We start from the raw sequence: 842 nt of genomic DNA, 5'->3' as shown, positions 1-842 counted from the left end.
CAGACAAAAACATTTCCACTGATCTTGTCATGTTATTTTTTTTAAAAAAGCACATCTGGCGCACATCTGGCGGATTCTCAGTCCTTCAATACCTCTCTGTGATTTCAGGTTTTGTGAATATTAGTCATATCGTATGAGAACAGCTTGAAAGCGGCGCGAGTGTGAGCTCATTTAACACTCGGATGAAATCCCAATTCAAACCTGTTACTAAAATGTCGAAGGCATGAAGTCATCCTGGTGTAAAAGCACATGAATAACGAGCCGTGGTGCACACACACATCTGGCGAAATTACATTGCAGTAAAAAACAAACAAACAAACAAAAAAAAGCAGAATAGATTCGATCCTAATGTTTTCCTTTTAAAAAACTTTTATGAAACCAGACGATTTGTTCGTTCTTTTACTCATGGTGTAATGTTCAGGTGCCCACATACTGTAGATTAGGTCATATAAGGAGTCCAAAAAGAATACCAGTTAGTAGGTTGGCATGGAATGGCTGGCTGATGACGAACACATCACTGATAAGATAAACCTTTCACAACTCGTATGCAAACAATCAGGGCTAAATTTTACAATCACCCGCTATGACCAAGACATGATGTCATGACGTAAACAGTGTTGCTCGTCGCTTCCTTGCTTTATTGCCCAGAATGATCCGTGTCCACTCCCAATGCACATTTACTATCTAAGCAATTTACATTTTTTATAAATTATAGCTTGAAATGTTTTTATTTTAATCAACAAAAACCAAAATAAAATTTTTTGCGCAAGATATTTGAATTTGTAGGGTTTGTTATTTTACTAATATATACAATTAATAAATAAAAAAACCCAAACATTCAC

Source organism: Silurus meridionalis, chromosome 4 (genome assembly GCF_014805685.1).
Source record: "Silurus meridionalis isolate SWU-2019-XX chromosome 4, ASM1480568v1, whole genome shotgun sequence".
Lineage (NCBI taxonomy): Eukaryota > Metazoa > Chordata > Actinopteri > Siluriformes > Siluridae > Silurus > Silurus meridionalis.
The sequence above is the reverse complement of the archived record's forward strand: the minus strand, read 5'-3'. Positions refer to the sequence as shown.